The sequence below is a fragment of the Plecotus auritus genome (assembly GCF_963455305.1).
Source record: "Plecotus auritus genome assembly, chromosome: 3".
NCBI lineage: Eukaryota > Metazoa > Chordata > Mammalia > Chiroptera > Vespertilionidae > Plecotus > Plecotus auritus.
The window spans coordinates 97544778-97559138 of NC_137772.1; positions in this window are offsets into that span (position 1 = coordinate 97544778).

The window sequence follows — 14361 nt, forward strand, 5'->3', positions numbered from 1 at the left end:
GAGAGGGTGCAGGCTGGGCTGAGGGACACACATTCCCCCCGCCCCCACCCCCCGTGCATGAATTTTGTGCACCTGGCCTCTAGTAAGAAAATAAGAGCAGAAAACTTTGACTCTCCTCCTGAAGCATGGCATCCCTGTCTTCCCCAAGAACAATGAAGATATATTTGCTTATACTATGGCATAACAAAAAAGCTCAAAATAGTGTGGCCAGTGTGGCTCAGTTGGTTGGGGCATCGTCCTGTACACTGAAAGGTTATGGGTTCTATTCCTGGTCAGGGCACATACCTAGGCTGAGGATTTGGTCCCTGGTCAGGGTGCATGCAGGAGGCAACCAACCAATCAGTGTTTTACTCTCACATCAATGTATCTCTCTCTTTCTCTCTTTGAAATGAATAAATAAACAAATTAATTAATTAGTTAATTAATTAATTAAAGAGCCAAGAATAGATCACACAATTTCTCCAGAGTGATCATTTTTTAAGTGTTGATAATCTCTTAAAAAAAAAAAAAAAGTCCCCCCTTTCCCAGTAAAAGTTTTCCATAACCCTGCATTGGTTAAATGCCAAGCTTCACACCTTCGTACATTTCCATATGTTGTTCCCCTTTTTCAGGAAACCACCTCCTTCTTTAATTGGGAAACTTCTTACCATTTCCCTAAAGACACAACTTAACAGTTGGCTGCTCCCTGTAGCGCTGACCTTGGCCTCCCCATTGCTCCCACGGGGCAGTGTGGCACAGCGTCAGTGCAGCACACAACACTTAGGTCACCAGCATGGAAAGCCTGGCTCCCAGACAAGCAGTGTCACTGTAACATAAGTTAGTTACTGCCCCTGTGCCTTACTTTCCTCATCTGATATGACTGTAAGTTTATTGTTACCCTGTAGACTTTCTAATGTATCGTGTGATATGAATAAAGTTCTTAGACCAGTGACTGGCACATAATAAGCATGAACTAAATGTTACCTCTTATACATTTTTATTGTAGTCTTCAACATTGTGTAAGCAAGCTTCAATGAGTTTCTATTTGTTAAAAATATATTTTTATTGCTTTCAGAGAGGAAGGGAGAGGGAGAGAGAGATAGAAACATCAATGGTGAGAGAGAATCACTGATCAGTTGCCTCCTACATGTCCTGCACTGGGAACTGAGCCTGCAACCCAGACATGTGCCCTGACCAGGAATAGAACTGTGACCTCCTGCTTCATAGGTAGATGCTCAACCACTGAGCCACACCAGCCAGGCATGGCAGTCTATTTTTATTCTTTCTTTGAGGTAGGTATTTTAGTCAAACTGGAATACAGATGCATGTGAGCTCCTCCTTTGTAAGAATGCTTTACACTTTAGTAAGTTTAATTATTTAAAAAAAAATTGTCCCATCCCTTCCTTTCCCCCAGAGTATATGAGCTGAGACATAAAGTTGAGTCAAATTTATAATGTCCTTTTGACCTTATTAGAAATAAATGCTGGAAACAAGCATGGGTCCTCAAGTTTTCTAGTTCCTATGAAATTATACTGGGTAGGTTTGGTTTTAGAAGAACTGCCAGTTAAGCAGTCTTTTCCCAATATGACTAATAATGGCAGTTATTAAAAGTGAAGCTAAAATACCTAGAATTAAGATTTTGGCAGAACACACTGACATTCCTATGTGTTGCACATTTTAAGTATATGCCTTGATGAAATGTTCACTTCTCACTTAGATTTTAAAAGCAAGCAGTGGAAACAAATGACAGAAATAAAAGTTATCTGACAAATATACTTTAAATGCTTGTCCTCTAATGAATCTTAAAATTAAAATTAGGATAAGGAAAAAAAGCATGAGTTGAAGATCAAGATTGAAAACAGCTTAGAAAACCCTTGAGGAACTAACAGAAGAGTATTTCAGGCTATTTAAATTTCCTGGGAAGCTTTGTTGTGAGTACTTTGAGAGTATTTTTCACTATCAAGGCTAACCTTTCAAATCTGGTACAAAATTGTAAGTGAAATGATTTCACTTGGCCCATTTTTCACATGAATCTATCTCCAGTTTCCCTCTGGCTTTACAAGAAAAGGTCCAGCCATCACTGACTGAAGTGGAAACCCCTGAATCAGTGAGCTCAGCCTGTCTTCCCCACAAGGGCTCGGGAACTGTCAGGCGCCAGTTGGCTGTAGAATGCTCAATTATATTTTTTCCCCTTAGTTCTGATTAAGAGCGGACAGAGAGCTCTAGGCCACGTGGGATCCCTTTTGCCCTGGTTGACATACATTCTACCTAAATACAATAGTGAAAAAATGGTTTCCGTGTGTAAATTGATGTTGCAAAATTATTTTACTATCTAAAGCAGAGCTTGCTTTATCGGGGACAAAAAAATTTTCTTCCACATTTAATTAATCATTCTAGTTTCACCTCTTACCCTCATCTAACCACTTTGCCTCAGTTTCTGTCCATGTTAGCATTCCTTTCCTCCACTAGTCTCTCATGGGGCATGGAGTATTTGTCTATTATCCTTACAGAGATTTTGGGTTTTACCATTATGGTATTCATCAATCCATTTCTGTAATTATCATTGTTTATGAAAATCCAAGGCATAAATTTTCTTTAAAGATCCACTCATTCCCTCCAGGCTGAGTTGGCTCAGTGGATAGAGCGTCGGACTGTGGACTGAAGGGTCCCGGGTTCGAATCTGATCAAGGGCTCATGCCTGGATCTCAGGTTCGATCCCCACTAGGGGGCATGCAGGAGGTGGCCGATCCATTATTCTCTCTCATCAATGATGTTTCTATCTCTCTCCCTCTCCATTCTTCTCTGAAATCAATAAAAAAAATATTTAAAAAAAAATATCCACCCATTCCCAAAGCCCACTTTCTCCCTTTTTCTCAAGTGAAACAAAGATTCTATTTTTAGATGAATAAAAAAGACATTCCAGAGAGGCTAAGGAAAATTCTCTTACATATATTTATTTATTAAGTAAAAATGATGCACTTTTCCAAAATGCAACTGGTAGGTTTCCCCCCACCAGAAGTAAATATTAAATAGAATAAAAGATGTCGAGAAGTCAAGCTATTAAATGTGCATAGATAGCCCTAACCGGTTTAGTTCAGTGGATAGAGCATCGGCCTGCGGACTGAAAAGTCCCAGGTTCAATTCTGGTCAAGGGCATATACCTTGGTTGCGGGCACATCCCCAGTAGGAGGTGTGCAGGAGGCAGCTGATCGATGTTTCTTTCTCATCGATGTTTCTAACTCTCTCTCCCTCTCCCTACCTCTCCGTAAAAAAAAAAAAAATCAATAAAATATATTTTTTAAAAATGTGCATATATAATGAACAATAATGAAAACAGTGGCATATTTATATTACTTTTAATATATTATAAAAATTAAACAATTTTTAAAAGGCTTATCAAATACTTTTTTTTTTACTTTTCTGAGTTTATTCTCTATAAGAACCTTTTGCAAATGGACTACTAATATCACATTCCAGTAGGGGGCACTAAAACATTGCTTTTAAATATTAAAAATTATTAAAGTATTTTGAAAGGGACTTTTTGGCAATTTTTCTCTTGCTGCTTAGCATATTGGAAAATGATGAAAGACACCGGCAAGGGAGAGAAACAGTTCAATTAGAAGATCAAAGCTAACAAATTACCATGACTAAGTTTGCAGAGAGAGTAACATTTTCTGTGTGAAAACCAGCGTGACTGCTCTGTTTAAGATGTTTAGTATTTGTGAATGTCTCATGGACACAAAACTTCATGCTAGCTCTCTGATACCCCATAATGACTGTGGACAATTATGAATGGGAATCCCCCAAACTAAAATAAATGGCAAAACTCAACTGCAAATAGTTGGCTATACACTGTGGTCTAGAATATGTAACTTTAAAACCCTAGAATGTAAAAAGAGAGAACTCACGGACATGAACAACAGTGTGGTGATTATAGGGGGCGGTGGTGGGAGTGGAGGTGGAAGAGGGCATAGAGGGAATAAATGGTGATGGGGAGAAAAGAAAGTTAAAAAAAAATCCTAGAATGTAATAGCTCTCAGAATGATGATAGTTTGGGCATGGACACACTTTAAGTGTTGCAAGAATACATGTAAGGAATGGCCAGATGACATTCTTGGCTGTCGGTGCCACATTTATATTGGCAGACTGGACATCTTGTGGTCCTGTTCTCTACAACCATCACCATGAGGAAAATGAACAACTGGTCCTTAAAAGGTGAGTGCTTTATTTCTTGGATTCTTTATTTCCATGAGAATGAAAGGGAAAAGCAAGCCCTTGCATTTCCCTTTGGTCATGCTGCCCACCCAGAGGATGTTCAGTGAATTTAGCCTGGCCCAGGACATTATGTCATTTGTTTTACAAATTTTAATAGTGTAGAAAGAAACCATAGGCATGGGGGGGAAATTCCTATGGCTCTGAATATGTAAGACCCAGCCCAGCTAGTGTCTATTGGCTTGGTGCTCTGTTCCTGCCAAGATGTTGAAAGCTCTCTCTGCAAAGTAATTCAGCTGCGCCAGAGGTGAGATGAGCTGGATTTAGAGCCAGGCATGGAAGCAGCTGTAGTAATATGAGCTGAAAGGAATGCAACTGTATGTGGGGAATGCCGATTTCAAAAGCTGGTTCTCAAAAGAGTGTTTCTTCTCCCATTCAGAGGCCTGTGCTAATATCAAGAAAGGAAGGGGTTCTTTCTTCCTTCTTTTCTTTTTTTATTGTATCTATGTAAAAAGATGAGTTAGCTGAACCTGTTAAGGTAATCCTTTTACAATATATATAAACTAAGCCATCATATTGTATGCTATAAACTTGTACAGTTATGTATGCCAATTATCTATACTAATAAAAGGGTAATATGCTAATTAGACCGGGTAGACCGGACATCTTCCAGACATCCGACTTCCTTCTGGACAAAGCCATGGTGGCGGGGGCTGAGGCAGAGGCGGTTAGGGGCGATTAGGCCAGCAGGGAGGCAGTTAGGGGGCAACCAGGCTGGCAGGGGACCAGTTAGGGGGTGATCAGGCCAGCAGGGGAGCAGTTAGGGGAGATCAGACAGGCAGACAGAGGGGTTAGGGGCAATCAGGCAGGCAGGCAGGTGAGCAGTTAGGAGCCAGCGGTCCCAGATTGCGAGAGAGATGTCCCAGATTGGAGAGGGTGCAGGCCGGGCTGAGGGGACCCCCACCCTTCATGCATGAATGTTGTGCACCGGGTATCTAGTTTTTCAATAAAATTAGGGGGTGGGGGAAGACTAGGAAGGGAATTAATTGTCATCAGCCCAAACAGGTGTATAGCAAAGGCATAGACTACACTGCTGAGACCAAGTCTCAAAGATGGGGGGTGACTGACTAATAACTCACATTATCCATTGTGATTCAAAAAGACCTGAGTTGTGGGAGGCCTGAAAGGAAGCCTCAGAGGTTGTGGGAGAGCCTGTGTCTACAATCTGGGTGGGCTGGATCCAGCACTGGCATATCTGAGGCCAGCTCCAGGCAAAGCTGGCCTGGCATTAGCATCCTTTTTGGACCATAATAGGTGAGGAGCTTGAATGCATTTTGGGTTGCTGGGTGTGGGGCGGAGGAGCTTTGCAGGGGTTCTTCAGGCTCCTGCAAGGGAATGCCTTAGCGTTAGACTCTGCTTTTCCTAAATGTGATATTTTCTAATGGCTCTCCAGAAGCCTAGGGAAGGTGGGAGAGAAGAGCTCCAGAGGCTAGGGAAGTTTGAAGGAGGACACTTTTCCCCTCCCATTCTTACTGATCCACAGGACATTTCACTGAGGGCAATGGGTGATAGACTTGTGTGGGTGGACATGGTTAAACCTTCATGTACTACAGATATAAGACCAACTGGAAGGGGATATAACTAAGGCCATGGTTGATTCCCATTCCTATCTAAAAAAGGAATCTCAGACCCTGTACATATGCCTACAATCCCTGGGGCTAATCCCACCTGCAAGCACTATTATATAGTTATCTCAGTTGCCCCACAAACTGCAGAAAGGCATTATAATTCTCATTGTTCAGATAAGGAAACTGGAGAAATAAAATGCCCTTCTTACCACTTTGCACTGGTGTATGTTGGAGTTGATGAAAGAGAGGTAGTACGTATCATTATCTACTAACTAAAGAAGCCACACGGATTTCTGATTAAGAGCAAAGACTCTGGACCAGACTCCCTGAGTTGATATCCCAGCTCCCACACTTGCTGGCTAAGTGACTCAACCTCACCTCCCTGTGTCTGCATTTCCTCTTCTGTAGGAGAGCACCTCCCCCGTCGGGTTTTGTGAAGGTGAAATGAGTTTATATAGTAACAGTGCTTAGACCTACAGCCAACACATAGTAAGTACTAGATATATGTTTTACTCTAATGGTGACCTTGCTGCTTGTTCATAAACCATGCATGAGCAGATGGATTTGGTTGAGACTTTGGCTCTTAAATTAGTGCTTTATTTGCTTAACTGCTTTTCTGGGTTAGGGCCCCTTTAGTTTCTCAACGGAATGTTAAAAATCTAACCTAACCTTTGAAAAAACATAACTGATCCTTTAGTCAGTGGATTAGTTTGCCAGGGCTGCCATAACAAAATACCACAGATTAGATGGCTTAAACAACAGAAATTAATTTTCTCACAGTTGTGGAGGCTAGAAGGCCAAGATCAAGGAGTCAAGAGGATTTTTCCCTCCTGAGGCCTCTACTCTTGGCTGGCAGATGGCCACCTTCTTGCTATGTCTTCACACCATGTTTCCTCTGTGTGTGCTCTCGCCCCTGGTATCTTTCAAATTTCCTTTTCTTATAAGGACACCAGTGAGACTGAATTAGGGCTCACCCTAACATAACTGCTCCATCTTAACTTATTCACCTTTTCAAAGACCCTATTTCCAAATACAGTCACATTCTGAAGTTCTGGCATTTCAATATATGAATTTGGTGGGGGAGGGAACTCAATTCAGTCCATAGAAGTGAGGTCCCTCAATTAAAAAAAAAAAAATCTAGCCCTAGCCGGTTTGGCTCAGTGGATAGAGTGTCCTCCTGCAAACTGAAGGGTCCTGGGTTTGATTCCGGTCAAGAGCACATGCCTGGATTGTGGGCTCAATCCCCAGACTTGGTTGTGCAGGAGGCAACTGATTGATGATTTTCTCTCATCATTGATGTTTCTATCTCTCTCTCTCCCTCTCCCTTCCTCTCTGAAATCAATAAAAAATATTTTTTGTGCACTAACATCAATGAAGGAATGCAATAGGTAGTATTTATTTTTAAAAAATATATATATATTTTTTATTGATTTTTTTACAGAGAGGAAGGGAGAGGGATAGTTAGAAACATCGATGAGAGAGAAACACCGATCAGCTGCCTCCTGCACACCCCCTCTACTGGGGAGGTGCCCGCAACCAAGGCACATGCCCCAGACTGGAATCGAACCTGGGACCTTTCAGTCCGCAGGCTGACGCTCTATCCATTGAGCCAAACCGGTTTCAGCACGATAGGTAGTATTTAAAGGGAGAAGCTGAGAGCCTGGGAGCAGATGGTGGATACTAGAGGGAGTGTCATCATATGACCATGGGTACCAAAGTACACTCAGGATTTTAAATTGAATAGAATATTATGATTTAAAATTTTCCTCTAGTTTCTCTCTCCTGCTGTTGTTCTCAGCTGGCTAAGAGAAGAGGGAAAGTGGTAAAGGGGCAGTAGAGGAAGTGAATGTGGACTGAGAAGAGGTATTCCAGGAACACTGATTCCCTTCCCCCCCCCCCCCCCCCCCCATGGAACTAACTCAAGAAACACTTGTGAATCTCTCTGGGGAACAGATAAGGTATTTTATCCATTTGATCATATTTTTAATGGGTCATGATGGGGAAATTAAAATTATTAAATTATTAAAATTTCCCCATCATGACCCATTAAAAATATTTTTTCTTTCTTTTTAAAAAATGTATTGATTAGCCCTAGCCAGTTTGGCTCAGTGGATAGAGTGTTGGCCTGCGGACTGAAGGTCCCAGGTTCAGTTCCGGCCAAGGGCACATGCCTGGGTTATGGGCTCGATCCCCAGTGTGGGGGCGTGCGGGAGGCAGCCGGTCAATGATTCTCTCCCATCATTGATATTTCTATCTCTCTCTCCCTCTTCCTTCCTCTCTGAAATCAATAAATAAATATATTTTAAAAAATGTATTGATTAGAGAGAGAGAAAAACACTGACTTGTTGTATCACTTATTTATGCATTCACTGGTTGATTCTTGTATGTGGCCTGATTGGGGATCAAACCCGAAACCTTGGAGTATTGAGATAGGATTCCAACCAACTGAGCCACCCAGACAAGGCTAAAAATACTTTTTTGCATTACAATTTTCCTGAGCATAATGGAAAAGAATTTATTAGCAAAGGTAGCTAAGAAGGTCCTTGCTAATAAAAAACTTTCACACATTTAAATGTTTTTTGGTAACATTTATATTACAATTTTTTTTTACATATGTATATATTTTACAAATTCTTACTTTGACTATGTAATTTTAGAAAATGTTTTTGTTTTTAAATTTCAGGTCCTCCTGATTTCTAATTTGTAAAATGTCCATGATTCTCATCAATTTTTGTTTATTAGTGACTAAATTTACAGTACATTTTAATTGGGCTGTGAAAATAAGGTGAACTTATTATCATTTAATAGAATCCTGGTCTGTATACATAGAAACATGAAGGTATTCTCATGTGAGCACACACATGCGCACACACAAACACAAATTGACACATAGTTTTACAGTACAATTGCCAAGAATAACTAATCAAGGAATAACTGTAGAATCTATTAATACCAGTGGTTTCATATTAGAAATAACTTATCTACATGAACAGGCATGACTTCTTTTTAATTTTATTAGTGAACATTAAAATTGAGCTTCTGCTTCTTTCCTAAATAAGTAAATAGGTGTTTTTTATTTTTTTTTAATATATTTTTACTGATGTCAGAGAGGATGGGAGGGGAGAGATAGAAACATCAATGATGAGAGAAAATCATCAATCAGTTGCCTCCTGCACACCCCACACTGGTGATTGAGCCCACAATCCAGGCATGTGCCCTGAATAAAAATCGAACTGGGACCTCCTGGTTCATAGGGCGACACTCAACCACACTGGCTGGGCTAAAATCAAATCTAAAAAAAAGATCCAGGACTTAAAAGTCATTATATTCCAATTCCCTTTAAGTGGAATACTTATTGTTGTTACTATTATTCTGTATGTTTTGCTTTAAAAAAATAATTTCTGTAGGGCTTTTTGTTTCCTCTTCATGAGAAAGTCACTTGTCTCCAGTTTTTGTTTCATAGAGGCAACATCTAACTCATAAAACATGTTAGGGTGTCTGAGTGGGTTTAGTTTTTAAGAATTTCACGCAAAAGAAGAACTACAGAAAACCAAAGAATACCTTGTATCAATTCTCTTTTGCAATTATTTTCAAAAAATTTGCTCTGTTGTTAAAGTTGTGCTGCTTTCTGTGATAACATTATCTGTTAAGTTGAAGCTGCCAGTAACATCATCAGCTAAACTCCCAAAATGAGTCAGCTAATTTTATTTTTAACTGCTTTTTAATTCCCTTCTGAGACTATCAAGAATAATATAAGAGCATTTTTTAAGACTTTATAGCAAAGTTTTGATACATTAGATCATATAAAAAGGTGGATCAAAGGTTCAAAATTCTCAAGTCATTTCCATGTACTTTTCTTTTAAAACTCAGCTGTAGGGCATGGACAGGTAGTAAAAATTCCTGAGATTTGAGACTTTTCCTAAATTCTTGCTATGACATTCCATGCGTATTAAAAGTACTATCTCTGAATTCACAAAAAATCAGTTGGATTTTGCAACTAATGTGCATAACACTCAAATAGGAAGACCTAGAAGGATTTTGAAAAAATATCAGTGATTTAGAAATCAGGTATTTGCCTAAGTTAATGTAATTTGTATAATAACAAAAACTTACCCAGGAGGTTTTACCAGTGTCAAAGAACAAATATTTCATCCTTGTTTCCAAGCATTTTAAGACATTATTTCAATACTTCTTTGAGATATGTAGGTGTCAAGTCATACCAAGATAAAATTCAAAATGCAAATAAATTGAATACTACTTAGGGAATAAAAGAATTTCTAGTTGATCATGATTTATTGATTTTCTGCTTTTCTTGTAAGATACATTGGTGATTTCAGTTTATCATATTTTTTAAAAATATATTTTATTGGTTTTTTTACAGAGAGGAAGGGAGAGGGATAGAGAGCCAGAAACATTGGATGAGAGAGAAACATCGATCAGCACACCCCCCACTGGGGATGTACCCACAACCAAGATACATGCCCTTGACCGGAATTGAACCTGGGGCCCTTTAGTCTGTAGGCCGACGCTCTATCAACTGAGCCAAACTGGTCAGGGCAGTTTATCATATTTTGAAGGTACATCATGCCATACTTTTTTTTAAAAAACTTTATGTATATGCCAGGGTCCCTCAGCCTAGCTGGCGATCAGGGCTGATCGGGCCAGCCAGCCGGGGGAAGGGACCAGAGGAGGTTGGCTGGCTGTGGGAGTTTGGCTGTGGGAGCGCACTAACCACCAGAGGGCAGCTCCTGCATTGAGCATCTGCCTCCTGGTGGTCAGTGAGTGTCATAGCAGCTGGTCGTTCGGTCATTTGGTCACTTAGGCTTTTATATATATACTACAGGCCCAGTGCACGAATTCATGCACCAGTGGGGTCTCTTGGCCTGGCCTGTGGAATTGGGCCAAAACCAGCTCTCCATCATCCCCCAAGGGTTCCCGGATTGCAAGAGGGTGCAGGACAGGCCAAGGGACCCCACCAGTGCACAATCAGGGCCAGGGAGGGATGCGGGAGGTTGGCCAGCCAGGGCAGGACCACGGGAGGGCTCCAGGGCATGTCTGGCCTGTCTCACTCAGTCCTGATCAGCCAGACCCCAGCAGCAAGCTAACCTACCAATCATAGCATTGCCCCCTGGTGGCCAGTGCATGTCATAGCGACTGGTAGACTGTCTGTCCCCTGGTGGTCAGTGCATGTCATAGCAAGCAGTTGGGCAGCCTTAGCATATCATTAGCATATTGCACTTTGATTAGTTGAACGGCCGAACAGCCAACAGGACACTTAGCATATTAGGCTTTTATTATATAGGAAGATGCATATATATATATGTATATATATATATATATATATATATATCATTATATATGTATGTATATATATATATATATATATATATATATAGTATTTTTCCATGTATAAGACACCCCCATGTATAAGATGCCCCCCACTTTTCCAACCCAAAATTAAGAAATCAATATTTTAAACATTTTGTTGGTTTTCCTCTTAAGGCCTTCTTCTTTTTTGGCATCTTAAGGAGTTGTTCTTCTTGTTTTCTCCACTGTCTGATCATACACTCAGTGGGAGGAGGTCCAAATTGTCTCTCTGCAGCTCTATTTCTATGCTCTTTTGTATAACTCAGTGGTCGGCAAACTCATTAGTCAACAGAGCCAAATATCAACAGTACAACGATTGAGATTTCTTTTGAGAGCCGAAAACCGACTTCTGCGCATGGGCCACGAAGTTTCAATCGCACTGTATGTGCACACCCACACGTGGTATTTTGTGGAAGAGCCACATTCAAGGGGCCAAAGAGCCGCATGTGGCTCGCGAGCCACAGTTTGCCGACCACTGGTATAGCTGATTACATTCAGTTTGAATTTTGCAGAGTAAGACAATCACTTACAGGTATTTATCTTTTTATTTTTTGACATCTTTATGGTCTCAGAACACTCTGGTCCAGCCGTGGGCAAACTACGGCCCGTGGGCCGGATCCGGCCCATTTGGCTGTTCTATCCGGCCCGCGGAGCCGAAAGAGTGGAGGGTTCTCTTGCTTTCCCCTCCGCTCCTTTACTTTGAATTTATATTAGTTCACACAAACACTCCATCCATGCTTTTGTTTCGGCCCTCCGGTCCAGTTTAAGAACCCATTGTGGCCCTCGAGTCAAAAAGTTTGCCCACCCCTGCTCTGGTCTCTCTTGCATCTGCGCACTCTCCACCTCCACTTCCAATTACTGCATCAGCTGATGTAACAATAAGGCTCATGATTGGAGGAAGCCTGTTTGACAAGGTATGGGCAGATACGCACCTATGATGCTCCCTCCTCTGCTGACTTCTGTGTATAAAATGGCCCTCCATTTTCAATCTAATGATTTTAGAAAAAAATAGCGTCTTATACATGCAAAAAAATATGTTATATATATAATTTTTAAATTGGTTTTTAGAGAGTGGAAGGGAGAGGGAGAGAGAAAGAAGCATTGATGTGAAAATATGTCATTTGGCTGCCTCCTGCACCGAGTCCCCAAGCCAGGCATGTGCCCTGACCAGAAATTGAACTGACAACCTTTTGGTGTACAGGACTTCACCCAACCAACTGAGCCACACTGGCCAGAGCATGCCATACTTAAAACGGCTACCATGGTCTGTAAGAGACTGTGTGTCTACCACTTTCTATTCACACAAGTCTTGGGTAGAGACAACTGAGAGACGAAACTAGTGTTTTTTCATATCCAGGTGGAGACATTCTACTCTTTTCTCCCCACTCTTTCCCCAGGCCTTCTCAGGCTTCTAATATGACTGTTCCTACAATGAAAAGTGAACAGTCAAATCAAGTATCAAATATATAGCTATTAAATAAGAGAATATATTTGGGTGATTAACTGATTTTACTTGGTTGTCCTACAAAAGTTGGCATTAATGTTCAACATCTGCTGACTTTCATATCGACTGGGTGTATTGGATGATGTTCAATAGGTCATTAAAACTAGAATGTCTCCTGGAAATGAGAAAACACCAAGGAAGTTTTTCCTTTAGTGATTCATTGGCAATTTAAACTGCTTCTGGCTGAAAGGAAGGTAGCCACAGATAAGGTCTTCTGACTAATACTGATCTCTAGTCTGTGGTTTGTAAAGAGACTGCCTATTCTTCTCTGCAATGTGAAGCTGAAGACAGAACACAGCCTAAACTCTTAGCTAAAGGTAGTTTCATTTGTGCTTTTTATGAAAACTGGGTGCATTCCCATCGTGTTTTTTTTAAAGGTGCTTTAAAAATATGTCTGATATTTTCTGCTCACGTGGTGGTGGAGGGGGAACCTTCCAATTCACTTTGAGGTAGATTTCAAAATGGAGAGGAGCAGAGTATTTTGTTTTGCTTTTAATTTTGTTTATTGTCTCATGAAAGTAAACCTTATAGCATCAACCAATCCCCGGTAAGTGTAGCAATAGAGCTGGGTTTTTAAAGTACTGCAATAACAACACCCCTGTGAATTGTAAATCTATTAATTTGTTCTAATCTAATTCCAAGCTTCTGAAACTCAGGCGAGGAAAGGCTTTTTTAGATAAAAATCCAATGCTAATCACTTTCTTTCATGGGAATAGAGCTCAATAAAGCTGTTGAACTTGATTAGATGTGTCTTTATTCAAGATAAAGGAAGTTTTGGAAAGAGTTCCACATAAGCCAACCATTCTGAAGGGAGGTTGCTCTTATTGCATAAGATCTGAGGCTGCCAGTTCAAATAATGGCTAATGGCTTGAAATCCCCCACATCATCTGTTATACAAATGTGAACATCAGCATTATTATTGTTATTTGTGTCCTACTTCTAGACTTCTTTCATTAACATAAACTGAACTGGTTTCAGGCAGAGCTGATTGCTGATACTAATCCTACCTCCCTCAAAAACCCAAATATCAATTTTCTGGAAAAAAATTGAATCATCAAATTATGTCTGGTTAATTTCTAGTCCTCTAGAAAAATTCCAAATTTAATGGACGCAGAAAGTATAATATTAAATTGGAGATGAGCTCTGGATTTTGATAATGGTAGCTTGATAATGATTATTCTTAGGTATGCTTCTAAGATAAGACCTTAGGTAAGTTTCTTAGCTCTTTGTGCCTCAGTTTCAATTTCTGTAAAATGTGAATTCTAATGACTCCTGATTTAGATTATAACTATAAAGTGCTTAGTCTATAGTTACTGTTGAATAAAAACACAGTCATTTTTATTAATAGTGGGCCATAAAGAACTTTAATGTGTATATTCTTATTCTGGGTAAAAAATTATTATTTAGAACTGAAAGCATTTTGAAACAAGAGATATATACTTATATTTATCAATTTGCATATCATCTTGTTTTAGATGATATATGAATATGGAAAACTGGAGGAAGGGATCTCACCAAGCCTAGTCTTGGATTGTGGAAAGTTTTTCCAGGTTGGAATCGAGTGCAGGCATGCAAGATAGTTGTCAGATGTTCTGTTTTCAGTTTGCTGTTCAAACACAAAGTTAATTAAAGATATGGGAAAATTCAATTTTTCCTCCAGCACGATGTCAG